This window comes from Mobula hypostoma, chromosome 13 (assembly GCF_963921235.1).
Source record: "Mobula hypostoma chromosome 13, sMobHyp1.1, whole genome shotgun sequence".
NCBI classification, from domain to species: domain Eukaryota; kingdom Metazoa; phylum Chordata; class Chondrichthyes; order Myliobatiformes; family Myliobatidae; genus Mobula; species Mobula hypostoma.
In genome coordinates, this window is record NC_086109.1 from 49,982,574 (window position 1) to 49,996,958 (window position 14,385).

A 14,385-nucleotide genomic window follows, 5' to 3' on the forward strand; every position below is an offset into this window, starting at 1 on the left:
CTTTGACAAGGTCCCGCGTGGGAGGATAGTTAGGAAGATTCGGTCGCTAGTGTAATGGGGTCCTGAATTACCTCTATGAACTGTGCTTTTAAAAGAGAGAGAAAGAATTGTGGAACACAGACACCTTGTTAAAAAGAGAGAGAAAGAAAGGGAGAGAGAGGCGAAGACTGCTCACAGTTTGTTTATACTTTCTACAAGGACGCTGCCTGCTTGTAAGTTCTTACAGAGCAAGAAGGGAGGAGCTATTTGAGAGACAGTTGGTATTCAGCACGGTGAGATAAATAGAAGGTCAGATGATAAATCTACAGACACATGGTTTTGGACAGTGAATGAGCTTTGTTGTGCCCACAGAAAATGTGGGTTCTGGAGGATCGATCAGGCGGATCGATCAGTGGCTCTTGCAGTGTGAGAAGGGTGTGACCGGTGGGGAGTTATTTGTGTGTCCAACCCTCGCCCGGGTTGATAATTCCACCACAGAAGAACGGTCCCCTTTTTTGTGGTCACAGTCGGTGACTTCTAAAGGATTTCGGAGGACAACGGGAAGATTGACGGCATCAGCTCACCTGAAGACTCAGACCTCTCTCTCTCTCCATCACTACACAACTCAATACCAAGAACTGAACTGACCTTTACTCATCATCGTAAGACTATCTACTTACCCCAAGACTTGAAGAAGCTTGGTTTTCATATATTTCCACACTTACTTATATATATAATCGTTGCTAACCTATCTGATATATCTGCATTTATATTACTCTATTGCATAGTTACTAATAAATACCATTAGTTAATAGCAATACTGGACTCCAAAGTGTTTTCCTTTTTTGCTGGTTCTTTAACCCGTCACAGGGTATGTGACAAAATTGGGGAATCATCTGGAATATGAACAAGTTGGTTGGGGGGCCTGTTTGATTTGATTGAGGAAAATCCCTTTTGATTATGGGTGTGTGGAAAAACAGCAGAAATGGATGTTAGGGAATTTCTGAGATCGCCAGACCCGGTGACTTTGAAGAAAGCTAAAAAGGATGATGTGCGGGACATTGCTAAAGAATTGAGAATTGAGGTAAAGAAGGGTATGACGAAGGTAGAAATTCCAAGGAAAATAGCTGAATATTATGTCTCTATACAGGAATTTGATGAGGGGGAGGTTTCCTATAGGGAAAGAGGAGGTCCAGGTACAACTGGAACAGATGAAGTTAGAGATATTTAAATTAGAGATTGAGGAAGCAAAGAAACAGAGAGAAGAGGTAGACAAACAGAGAGCGTTCAAGAGGGAGAAATGGCAATGTGAAGATCAAGTGGTAAACCATGGTGAGGGGTTTAGTATCAGTCGAGAAATTAAGTTAGTACCTCCATTTGATGAAGCAGAAATTGATAGGTATTTCCTACATTTCGAGAAAGTGGCCCATAATCGGAATTGGCTAAGGGATCAGTGGGTGGTGCTACTACAGAGTGTGATTAAGGGGAAGGCTCAGCAAGCATATGCGGCCCTGTCTCTTAAAGACGCAAATGATTATGATGCAGTGAAAGATGCTGTGCTTAAGGTTTATGAGCTAGTTCTGGAGGCGTACAGACAAAGGTTTCGAGGTTTGAGGAAGCCTTGGAACCAAACGTATATGGGGTTTGCCCAGACGCGGATGAGGATATTAACAACTTGAAAGAGTTGAAGTTGATTGGAGAGTTTAAAAACTGCGTCTCGGCTGAAATAAGGACGCACTTAGATGAGAAAGCGGCAGCGACACTGTCAGAGTCTGCTAGGTTGGCAGACGAGTATGCCTTAACTCATAAGGTTAGGTTTTTTTCTGAATAGGAATTACCAAAAGGGTAATAGAGATAACCCACTGGCTAAACCAGAAAGTAAGCCGGGGACTAGTGACAAAATTAAGGAGGAAGGAAAGCAGTCAGGGGGAAAATTTCCCAGTTTCAAGTGTTACTTTTGTGGGAAACATGGTCATATGGTATCCAATTGTTTTGCTATGAAAAGGGAAAAAGGAAAAAGGAGGGAGGGAGGGAGGGAGGGGAGGGAACGTTGACTCAGACCATGAGAGGCCTGCGTTGGGCATTTTCATGCCTTAAAAAGGAAAAGAGAAAGAGAAAACCCCAAATGCCTGCGTTCAGACGGTTAAAACACCGCTGAAGAAGGAGGGGTCTGACTGAGTTCAAGAGAGATTTATTTCAAATGGGTTTCTGTCTGTGAAGGAGGGGTCAACCCCAGTTCCAGTGAGAATCTGGAGAGATACTAGAGCTTTTCAGTCACTGATATGAAAGAGTGTTTTGGAATTTGGTGCTGAGACAGAGACTGGTGAAGTAAATATTATCAAAGGCATTGGAAAGGGAACTGAGGCCGTGCCTTTGCATATGATAAATAGGGAATGCGACTTGGTATCCAGACCAGTCACAATAGGAGTACGATCTGAACTACTGACAGACAATGTTGATGTCTTACTTGGTAATGACCTTGCAGGTGGGGATGTTTATCCAGCAGTTCGGCTCACCAGTAAGCCTGCTACTGCTGAGGACCCGCCCATAGATGCTGATGTGTATCCCGCATGCGCAGTAACTCGAAGCATGTCCAAAAAGTTTGCTGAGGCTCATGTTGATTTATCCAAGACTTTCCTACCATCACTATACCAACAGGACTTAGAGGGTAGTAAGGCAGAGGAGTGTAAGGAGGGAGGGAAAGACTTGTCCTTATCAAGAAAGGAATTTATAGAGGAACAAAATAAAGATCCTGAAATTGTGGCTTTAAAAGAGACATCTCTCTCTGAGGATGAAATTCAGAAAGAGACAGTGGGATATTACCTTAAAGATGGAGTGTTGATGAGGAAGTGGAGACCATCCACTGTGCCTGCAAGTGATGATTGGGCTATTGTGCATCAGGTAGTGGTTCCAAAGGTTTACAGGGCTGAAATTTTAAACCTGGCCCATAAGATGCCTTTAGGGGAACATTTTGGGGTAAAGAAGGCAGTGCACAGGATTTTGAGGGAATTTTATTGGCCTAACGTGAAGAAAGATATTGTCAATTACTGCAGAGGGTGTCATACATGCCAGGTGGTGGGAAAGCCTAACCAGGCCATCCCAAAGGCACCACTTCAGCCAATACCTGCTTTTGGTGAACCTTTTTCAAGGTCATAGTGGATTGTGTAGGCCCGTTGCCAAAGACTACAGCTGGTCATCAATACTTGTTAACAATTATGTGTGCTGCAGTTTTTCGCACTGGTGAGTTTACCTAAAGAAATTCAATCTGGCCAGGGTAGTAACTTTACTTCAAGAATCTTCCAGCAAATAGTTTCTGAGCTGGGGGCTAAACTAATTGTGTCATCTGCCTACCACCTGGAGTCTCAAGGGGCTTTGGAGCAGTTTAATTCCACTTTAAAGACCATGATTAAAACCTACTGTTATGAGAATGACAGGGACTGGGATGAAGGAATACACTTATTACTTTTTGCTGTGAGAGACACCCTTCAAGAGTCCCTGGGGTTCAGCCCGTTTGAGCTCATTTTCGGCCATAGACCCAAAGGACCTCTGACCTTGCTTAGGGAACAATGGTCTAACCCAAAAGTGTGTGTCAGCGTGTTAGATTATGTTTTAAAATTTCGCAAAAGACTTAACAAAGCTTGTGACTTTGCCAAGAAGAATCTGCAAAACTCCCAAATTAAAATGAAATACTGGTTTGATGAGAGAGCGAGGGAGCAGGTGTTCGAGGTTGGAAATAAAGTGCTGGAGCTGTTCCCTCTTGTGACCAACCCCCTCCAAGCACAATTCCATGGACCCTACCACATAATTAGGAAAATTGATTCTTTGAATTATGTTATCGAAACTCCTTTTTCTTTTTAAATCTTTTTATTAATTATTATTGAAAACCAACAACAGAAAAAAATACATCAAGATAGTCAAGGTAACATATCCATATGTAAGTAAAAGTTAACCTATCAACCAGGCTGAACAATATATCAATAATGATCAAAAAATGAAGTATTAAAGCTTTTTTTTATGGAAAAAAGGAAAGAAAGAAAGAAAAAAAAGAACCCTTACTAACTAAAACAGAGAAAACCCGTAATAACTAAAAAAAAGGGAAAAAAAACCATTTGGAGCACAAACCCGGAGCTATGCGCCATACAAGCTTCCATAAAAAAAAGACATCAAACAGCCAACCAGACCCATATAACCAAGCATCAGAGAAGGACCATCTGTATTAACTCAAGTCAAATGGTAATAACGGGCAAAAGAACCCCACTTTTTCTTGAAGTCAAATTTAGGATCAAAAGTTCGACTTCTAATTTTTTCCAAACTAAGACATAACATCACCTGAGAGAACCATTGTATCAAAGTGGGAGCAGAGGCATCTTTCCATTTTAATAAAATAGCCCTTCTAGCCAATAATGTGACAGATGCAATTACGTATTGGTCAGATATAGAAATACCGTGAATATGTTGAGGAATTATACTAAACAAAACTGCCAATTTATTAGGTTGTAAATTGATTTTTAAAGCTTTAGAGATTGTAGAAAAAATAGATTTCCAAAATTGTTCCAATATAGAACACGACCAAAACATAGGTGTCAATGTAGCTATCTCAGTTTTGCATCTATCACACTGACTATTTACATTAGGAAATATTTTAGACAGTCTCTCCTTCGTCAAATAATAACGATGTACAATTTTAAATTGAATTAGAGAATGACTGGCACAAATCGAAGAGGAGTTAACCAGCTTCAAAATTCACAACCAATTGTCTGTTATCAAGGTCATATTAAGCTCTCTTTCCCAATCTTGCTTAATCTTAAGTAAAGGATAATTATCCTGTTATAATAGTAAATTATAAATTTTCCCAATAAAACCTTTCACTAAAGGGTTCATTTTTAAAATAATGCCTAACAGATCAAAGTCTTGTATATATGGAAAATTACTTAAATATTCTTGTAAGAAATGTCTGACCTGAAGATATTGCAAAAAATGTGAGTTTGAGAGAGAGTATTTAGTTACTAATTTCTCAAAGGACATCAATCGACCTTCTTGAAACAAGTCCATAAAGGAAAAAATTCCTTTATTCCTCCAAAGAGAAAAGGTAGGATCACTAAGGTGAAGGTTTAAATAAATAGTTTTGATAAATTAAACTAAAAAGGTTAAATTTTTTAAGATTAAAGAACTTACGAAACTGGTACCAAATTCATAATGATTGATTAATCATAGGATTTATATTTAGAATAGAAATTTTGGCTAATTGTACAGGTAAAGGAGCTCCTAATAATGAAGTTAAATGAAATTGTTTCACAATTTTCAATTCCAAATCAACCCAAAATGGTCGTTCCTTTTTATCGGTCCAATATAACCAAGAACACGCATGGCATATATTAACCGCCCAATAATACATTCTTAAATTAGGCAAAGTAAGACCTCCATCCTTTTTTAATTTTTGTAAATGACATTTTCCAATTCTTGGTCTTTTATTATTCCAAACAAAAGATGAAATAATAGAGTCAACCTGATCAAAAAACTTCTTAGTTAGAAAAATAGGAATGTTTTGAAATACATATAAAAATTTTGGTAAAATCATCATTTTAACTGCATGAATTCGACCTACTAACGAAAGTGTAAGTGGATTCCATCCAGAAAAAAATTGCTTCATAAAATCCACTAGGGGAACTGAATTAGCTCTATAAAGATCTCCATAATTTTTAGTGATGATAATACATAAATATTTAAAAGAATCCATAACTTTTAGAGGAATATTACCATATATAGATGCGGAATCATTTAAAGGAAATAATTCAATTTTATGCAGGTTTAAATTATATCCTGAAAACAATCCAAATTCATTTAATAATTTCAATAAGCTAGGAATAGGTTCTTCAGGATTCGAAGTATAAACCAAAAGATCATCCGCGTAAAGGGAGATCTTATGAATAGTCCCATTTATAGAAATTCCTTGAATATTTTTAGCTTCACGAAGTGCAATAGCCAAGGGTTCCAACATCAAGTTAAATAACAGAGGACCTAATAGACATCCTTGTCTCGTACCCCGGGAAAGTTGGAAAAAGAGGGATCTGCAGTTATTAGTGATAACAGTGGCAATAGGGCTTTTATATATCAATCTAATCCATTTATTAAAATTAGTACCAAAGCTAAATTTCTCTAAAACTTTAAATAGATATTTCCATTCAACTCTATCAAATGCCTTTTCAGCATCTAGAGAAACAACACATTGAGGGGTCTTAGAGAGGGATGAGTACTGTATATAATATTTAACAATCTCTGAGTATTAGAAAAAGAATAACAGCCTTTTATAAAACCCGTTTGATCCTGAGAAATAATTTTAGCTAGTATATTCTCCATCCGATTAGCCATTATTTTTGAAAGAATTTTGGCATCCACATTTAATAATGAAATAGGTCTATATGAAGCACAATCAGTAGGATCTTTATCTTTCATAAGAATTAAAGAAATAGAAGCTTCATAAAATGTGGAAGGTAACTCTCCTAACAGAAAAGAATCTTTAAGCATTTCTAACATATAAGGAGTAAGCAAATGTTCAAATTTTTAAAATAAAATCCTGCAGTAAAACCATCCAATCCAGGAGCTTTACCAGATTGCATTGAAAGAATAGCTTTCTGAATTTCTCTTTCAGTGAAAGGAGCATCAAGAAGTTGCTGATCTTCAATAGATATTCTAGGAAAATCAATCTTTTGTAAAAAGGCGTACATATTGGAAGGGTCAGCTGGAAACTGAGATTTATAGAGTTCACTGTAATAGTCTTGAAAAATTTTATTAACATCTTCATAATTACTGGCTAAACTACCATCTCCCTTACGAATTTTTAAAATTTGTCTTTTAGCTCTAACTGCTTTAAGTTGAGATGCTAATAGCTTGTTACTTTTATCTCCAAACATATAAAATTGACTTTTTAATTTAAGCAAATTTCTTTCAATAGGATAAGTTAATAGTAAATTATATTGTGATTGAAGTTCAACCCTTTGTTTAAATAAATCAACATTAGGAGAAACTGCATAAGTGTTATCCAGATCTTTAATTAGTTTGGAAATTCTATCTAACTCTATTTTTGTCTGTTTCTTAAGTTTAGCCAAATAAGGTATTATCTGACCTTGCAAATATGCTTTGAGTGTATCCCATATAATCAAATTCAAAACATCTCCCGTATTATTAAAAAGAAAGAAACCTTTTATCTGAATCTCTATAAATTTAACAAAGTCTGAACTTTGTAATAAATTTTCTGGAAAGCGCCAAGGCAAGTTTACATTACTAACATCATTTAACTCAAAAGTTAAGCTTAAAGCCACATGGTCCGAGACTGCAATAGCATTATATTCACAGTTCTAGATTTTGGACAAAAATCGGAAATCAGCTACAAAATAATCAATTCTTGAATATTTATTATGAACGTGTGAATAAAAAGAATAATCTCTGTCATTAGGATGTAAATTTCTCCAGATTTCTATCAAATCATAATCAGTTAATAAGTGTTGCCGAATGACTTGGAAGCTGCTGATTGGTTGAACTTCTGTCGATCAAAGGGGTTAAACAACAGTTGAAGTCACCTCCCATCAGCAGCATATATTCATTTAAGTCTGGTAATAAACCAAATACATTTTTAAAAAAAGAAGGATCATCTACATTAGGTCCGTATAGATTAACCAGGACAATTTTTCTATTACAAATTGTTCCTTTAATAATTAAAAATCTACCATTATTATCTGAAACAATGTCTTCTTGAATAAATAAAATATTAGAGTTAATAAAAATAGATACTCCCTTTGTCTTATTTTGACAAGTAGCATGGTATTGAAGGCCCTTCCATGTATTAAAAAATCTATTTTGATCGCCAGTTCTGATATGCGTTTCTTGAGCAAAAATTATATCGGGCTGGAATCGATTAAAAACTTTAAATGTCTTCTTTCGCTTAATAGGGTGATTCCAGCCACGTACATTCCAACTAATAATGTACCATTTAAGTACCATTGGATATTATTCTTAAACACAACAATACACGCATACCACCGCGGGCTAATCAAAGATGGCGGTGATGAATATAACCAAATAGAAAACACGCATGCTCCGGAACTCCATAATGGGAAAAAATACAAAAAGTGTGTGTGAAAAAAAAATCCTACAATAAACCCTAAAATACAAAAATACCCCCAAACCTCCTACCACCCCCAAAGAAGGAAATCCGGCAAAAGAGAGAAAGGCCAAGAGAAGACATAAGAACGGAATTCCGCGTGCCGCTCAATTTAAATAATGATTAAAAGTTTTTTCTCCCAATTCCCCCCCCCCCTTACAACGAAAATATGTAACCTTAAGATAAGAAAGCCCAGCAAAGAAAATAGGCTTAAGGAATACGGAGACAGTCTCCAAAGACACTAAAACAATACTATTAACCCAAACAGTTTAATCTCTAAAGAGAGAAAATCAGCGCCATTCTTCTTTAACTTACTACCTTATTTAACAGTAGAATTAAAGCTAATTATCTATTACTAAACACTCCATAATATAAGAAAAAAATCTATACAAACTGCAAGCAAACTATCACTTAATTAATAAAGAAAAAGAAAAATAGAAACAGATAATCAAACCAGTTCACAATTTATCCGCTGTATTAATTCACTCCGTATACTAAACAGTCTTCAAAAAAAAGTCATTCTTTAATCAAACCAAGAAGGCCACCTCTTCTTTAAGTAATCCATCAATCAAAAGATATCTTCAGCAAACCGCAGTCTTCAAAACCTGTTTTCTTTCAGAAAATTATTCGGAGACTCTAATATCCTTCATACTTCAGCCGATTCCACAATAGAATTGACAAAATCCAATGCTGCTTGGGGATCCAAGAAGACACGAGAGGTAGAGTCTTTAGGAAATAACTTTAGTCTCGCTGGATATCTCAAGGATGGAAAAAGAGTTTTTTCGTAAGCAATTTTCGTGACCGGTATGAATTTGATCCGTTGTTCCATAACTTCTCGTGGATAATCTTCATAAAAACGGATCTAGAACTGTTAAATTTAAAAACTTTCTGTTTTCTTGCACAATTTACGATTTGATCTTTAACTTTAAAGCGAAGAAAGTTGATTAAAATTGGTCGAGCTTTACCTGATGAAGTAAAAATTCTGTGAGCTCTTTCAATCTCGGGAGGCTGAGATAGAATATCCGGGACCAGAAACAGATTGGCGAAATAATCCAATAGATTCCCAGATTCAGAGTGTCCCGGAAGACCCAGAATACAAATGTTATTTTAACGAGACTTTGCCTCTAAATCGACAATTTTGCGTTGAGCCTGTTCCAGTGTGGTTGAAATATCCACAATCTGGCGTTTCGATTCTTTAAACTCAGTATTCAAGGAAAGAATATTTTCCTCAGTAGTCTGTAAACTCTGTTGGAACGATTTCAACTCAGAAGTGTTATTATCCATTTTGTTATTGACAGCCATCAACATACGTTCCAAACGCTCAGCCCAGACAGGCATATCTTCTGATTTTTCTTTCAAAGTTTTTTCCTTTCCATTGCTGGGTTCAAAAGGCTGTTTTCCACTTCTTAAAGGATACGACATAATGACCACTATTTCCCTCTAAGATCCAAAAAATAAAAGTTGAATAATTCAAGGTTTAGACTGGGGAAAAGGAGGAATTAAAGGCAGCCATAAAATTTATGTGTTACTCCATTGAGCTGCAGGCGGAAGTATCGAAACTCCTGACAGAAGGAAGGTGACCCAACTGTTACACGTAAATATGCTGAAGCCCTATTATGATCCTGAGACGGTTCCAATAAGTACTGTTATGAAAACAAATGGGGCTGAGGAATTTGATAATGAGGTACAAGATTATTTTACCAAACTGAATATTGTATCAACAAGATTTGAGAATTCCACTATTTTGAAAGACCTTACTGATAAAGTCTGTCATCTAGAACCTACACAGAGAAAACAATTGCAAGAACTAATTAGCAAGCATAAAGATTTATTTCCTGACATTCCAAGACGATGCACAGTTGTAGTGCATGACAACATTATAAAGTCAGCCCAGCCCATTAAACAGCATCCTTACAGAATGAACTTAGAGAAAAGCAAAATGGTTGAAAAAGAAATTGGCTACATGCTGACAGCCGGTATCATTAGGCCCACTACCTCAGACTGGGTGTCGCCCTGCATCCTTGACCCTAAGCCGGATGGTAGCATGAGATTCTGTACTGACTACAGGAAAATCAATGCAATAACCAAGACAGATGCTTATCCTATTCCGAGAGTGGATGACTGTATTGATAAAGTGGGAAAGGCCTCACAAAAATTGACTTGCTGAAAGGATATTGGTGTGTTCCTTTGACCGACAGGGCCAGAGAAATCTTGGCGTTTGTCACACCTTCGGGGCTGTATGAGTACAATGTTTTACCCTTTTGGATGAAAAATGCTCCAGGGACACTTCAAAGAATGATCAATTCTGTAATTAGATGTTTAGAAAACATAGGGGCTTATATCAATGATTTAGTATTCTGGAATGACACGTGGGAAAAGCATATTGCAGCGGTAGAAAAACTGTTTGACAGACTTTCCAAGGCCAATCTTACTGTGAACCTCGCTAAAAGTGAGTTTGGCCATATCTTAGTTACATATCTGGGCTATGTAGTAGGCCAGGGCCAACTGGCTCCTGTACAGGCCAAGATTCAAGCTATTGTTAAGGTTCCTGTTCTGATTGGCATGAAAGCTTTAGGAATGGTGGGGTATTATCGTAAGTTTTGGAAGAACTTTGCAGATATTGCTCTTCCCCTAACAAAACTTCTAGGGAAGAGTGAAAGATTTGTATGGAGTGATTTTTGCCAGGAGGCATTTGAACGCCTGAAAACCATTCTGTGTTATCATCCTGTGCTCAAAGCACCTGATTTTTCCAAACCATTTTCTATAGCAACAGACGTTAGTGACGAAGCTGCTGGGGCAGTACTGTTACAGAAGGGAGTGGATGACATTGAACACCCAGTACTATTTCTCAAAGAAATTTAATGGGCACCAGAAAAATTATTCCACTGTTGAAAAAGAATTGCTAGCACTTATTCTGGCTTTACAACATTTTGAAGTTTATATTTGTCTTGTCCAGAGACCACTTGTGGTTTACACAGATCACAATCCGTTGGTGTTTCTAACTAGGATGAAGGATAAGAATAGACAGTTATTAAATTAGAGTCTGATATTGCAAGAATATGACTTAAAAATCAAACATGTGAAAGGTACTGACAATATTATAGCTGATTGTTTATCCAGATGTTAAGTTAGGAATTGTACACGTTCTGCTCTGTTAACTGATGTTTATACATGTACTGTTTCAAACTCTGTAATTTACATTTAAACTAAAAAAAATTTTGCCTGCGTCAAATTTTTTTTTAAGGAAGGGGGTGTGACGGAGTCCTGAATTACCCCTATGAACCGTGCTTTTAAAAGAGAGACAGAGAGTTGTGGAACACAGACACTTTGTTAAAAGGAGAGAGAAAGAAAGAGAGAGAGAGACAAAGACTGCTCACAGTTTGTTTATACTTTCTACAAGGACGCTGCCTGCTTGTAAGTTCTTACAGAGAGAGAAGGGAGGAGCTACTTGAGAGACAGTTGGTATTCAGCACGGTGAGATAAATAGGTCAGATGATAGACCTACAGGCACATAGTTTTGGACACTGAATGAGCTTTGTTGTGCCCACAGAAAATGTGGGTTTTGGAGGATCGATCAGGTGGATCAATCAGTGGCTCTTGCAGTGTGAAAAGGGTGTGACCGGTGGGGAGTTATTCGTGTGTCCAACCCTCGCCTGGGTTGATAATTCCACCACAAAAGAATGGTCCCCTTTGTTGTGGTCACAGTCAGCAACTTCTAAAGGATTTCGGAGGACAATGGGAAGATCGATGGTGTCAGCTCACCCGAAGACTCAAATCTCTCTGTCCATCACTACTCAACTCAATACCAAGAACTGAACTGAACTTTACTCATCATCGTAAGACACTGTACTTACCCCTAGTCTTGAAGAAGCTTGGTTTTCATATATTTCCATACTTACTTATAGATATATAATTATTGCTAACCTATTTGATATATCTGCATTTATATTACTGTATTACGTAGTTACTAATAAATACCATTAGTTAATAGCAATACTGGCCTCCAAAGTGTTTTCTATTTCTGCTGGTTCTTTATCCTGTCACGGGGTACGTGACACTAGGTATACACGGAGAGGAAGAAAACAGAGAGTGGTAGTGGAGGATTGCTTCTCTGAGTGGAGGCCTGTGACTAGTGGTGTGCCACAGGGATCAGTGCTGAGTCCGTTGTTATTTGTCATCAATATCAATGATCTGGATGATAATGTGGTAAATTGGATCAGCAAATTTGCTGATGATACAAAGATTGGAGGTGTAGTGGACAGTGAGGAAGGTTTTCAAAGCTTGCAGAGGGATTTGGACCAGCTGGAAAAATGGGCTGAAAAATAGCAGATGGAGTTTAATATAGAGACAAGTGTGAGGTATTGCACCTTGGAAGGACAAACCAAGTTAGAACATACAGGGTAAATGGTAGGGCACTGAGGAGTGCAGTAGAACAGAGGGATCTGGGAATACAGATACAAAATTACCTAAAAGTGATGTCACAGCCAGATAGGGTTGTAAAGAGAGCTTTTGGTACATTGGCCTTTATAAAACAAAGTATTAATTATAAGAGTTATGTTATGGTGAGGTTGTATAAGGCATTGGTGAGGCCAAATTTGGAGTATTGTGTGCAGTTTTGGTCACCAAATTACAGGAAGGATATAAATAAGGTTGAAAGAGTGCAGAGAAGGTTTACAAGGATGTTGCCAGGACTTGAGAAACTGAGTTACAGAGAAAGGTTGAATAGATTAGGACTTTATTCCCTGGAGTGTAGAAGAATGAAGGGAGATTTGATAGAGGTATATAAAATTATGATGGGTATAGATAGAATGGTAGATAGCAGGCTTTTTCCACTGAGGCTAGGGGAGAAAAAAAAACAGAGGACCTGGGTTAAGGGTGAAGGGGGAAAAGTTTAAAGGGAATATCAGTGGGGGCTTCTTCACACAGAGAGTGGTGGGAGTGTGGAATGAGCTGCCAGATGAAGTGGTAAATGCGGGCTCACTTTTAACATTTAAGAAAAACTTGGACAGGTACATGAATGAGAGGTGTATAGAGGGAAATGGTCCAGGTGCAGGTCAGTGGTACTTGGCAGAAAAATGATTCCGCACAGCTAAGAAGGGCCAAAAGGCCCGTTTCTGTGCTGTAATGTTCTATGGTGCTATGGTACTAAGAATCAATAGATTCTGGCATTGTACCAGATGACTGGAAAATTACAAATGTTACTCCACTATTTAAGAAGGGTGGGAGGCAGCAGAAAGGAAACTATAGACCTGTTAGCCTGATATCAGTGGCTGGGAAGATGCTTGAATCGGTTGTTAGGGATGAGATTACGGAATACCTGAAGACACATGACAAGATAGGCCAAAGCCAGCATGGTTTCCTGAAAGGAAAATCCTGCCTGACTAACTTACTGCAATTCTTTGAGGAAATTACAAGCAGGGTAGACAAAAGGAGATGCAGTAGATGTGGTGTACTTCGATTTTCAGAAGGCCTTTGACAAGGTGCTGCATGTGAGGCTGCTTAGCAAGATAAGAGCTCATAGAATTACAGAGAAGTTACTAGAGTGGGTGGAGCATTGGCTTATTGGCAGAAAACAGAGAGTGGGAATAAAGGGATCCTATTCTGGCTGGCTGCCGGTTACCAGTGGAGTTCCACAGGGGTCGGTGTTGGGACCGCTGCCTTTTATGATGTATGTCAATGATTTGGACGATGGCATTAATGGATTTGTGGCTAAATTTGCCGATGATACAAAGATAGGTAGAGGAGCAGGTAGTGTTGAGGAAATAGAGAACCTGCAGAGAGACTTAGATAGTTTAGGGGAATGGGCAAAGGAGTGGCAAATGAAATACAATGTTGGAAAGTGTATGGTCATGCCTTTGGTGGAAGAAATAAACGGGCAGATTATTATTTAGATGAGGAGAGAATTCAAAATGCAGATATGCAAAGGGACTTGGGAGTCCTTGTGCAGGATACCCTAAAGGTTAACCTCCAGGTTAAGTCCGTGGTGTAGAAGGCGACTGCAATGTTGGCATTAATTTCTAGAGGTATAGAATACAAGATCAGAGATGTGATGTTGAGGCTCTATAAGGCACTCGTGAGACCACACTTGGAGTATTGTGTGCAGTTTTGGCCCCTTATTTTAGAAAGGATGTACTGATATTGGAGAGGATTCAGAGAAGATTCACGAGAATGATTTGAAGAATGAAAGGGTTACCATCCGAGCAATGTCTGGCAGGTCTTGGGCTGTATTCCCTGGAATTCAGGAGAAT